General features: G+C 63.9%; 1 protein-coding gene across 1 annotated transcript in view; it reads right to left on the bottom strand.

Annotated features, from left to right (window-relative positions):
* The window catches only part of LSAMP (limbic system-associated membrane protein), a 1,063,485-nt gene that overhangs the window by 331,758 nt on the left and 731,165 nt on the right, over nt 1-562 (bottom strand). The window lies entirely within an intron of this gene.

Genomic DNA, 562 nt, shown 5'->3' with positions numbered 1-562 from the left:
CTTATCTAATTATATCCAAATACAGTGCTTCCTTTTGGTGGGGTTGGGCAGAGTGGTTTTGAAATTACATTAAAAAAAAAAAAAAAAAGGCAAAAAGGAACAAGAGGAGTCCTGTGCCGCCGGGCTGTGCGAGGGGATGGTCCTGCTCCAGTGCGCGGCTGTGCTGCCTCCAGTCCCCAGCTCCCTTCCTAACCCACTTTCCCAGGCGGAGCGAGGGAGGGAGGGAGGGAGGGAGCGAGCGAGAGGAGGGAGGGAGAAGAGAAGGGAGGAGGGAGGGAGGAAGGCTCACTCGTGAGACGGCAGCTCGGCGGCGAGCTGCGACCGGCGCTCCCCGGCCCTCTCGCCGCGGACCCCCCCCCACACTCACCGGGGAGCGGGGATGCCCCGGGAGGCCAAGGAAACGGCTCAACGGGAGGGGGGCACTGCAGCAGGGAGAGGGGGCAGGGGAAGGGGAGAGGGTTGGAGGGCAGAGGGGGGAAGCCCCGAGGGAGAGGAGGCTGGAAAGAGGGAGGAGGGAGAGGCAGAGAGGGAAGGGGAATGGGAGAGGAAGGGGGGGGGGGGG

This window comes from Calidris pugnax, unplaced genomic scaffold (genome assembly GCF_001431845.1).
Source record: "Calidris pugnax isolate Ruff unplaced genomic scaffold, ASM143184v1 scaffold225, whole genome shotgun sequence".
Taxonomy (NCBI): domain Eukaryota; kingdom Metazoa; phylum Chordata; class Aves; order Charadriiformes; family Scolopacidae; genus Calidris; species Calidris pugnax.
The sequence above is the reverse complement of the archived record's forward strand: the minus strand, read 5'-3'. Positions and strand labels throughout refer to the sequence as shown.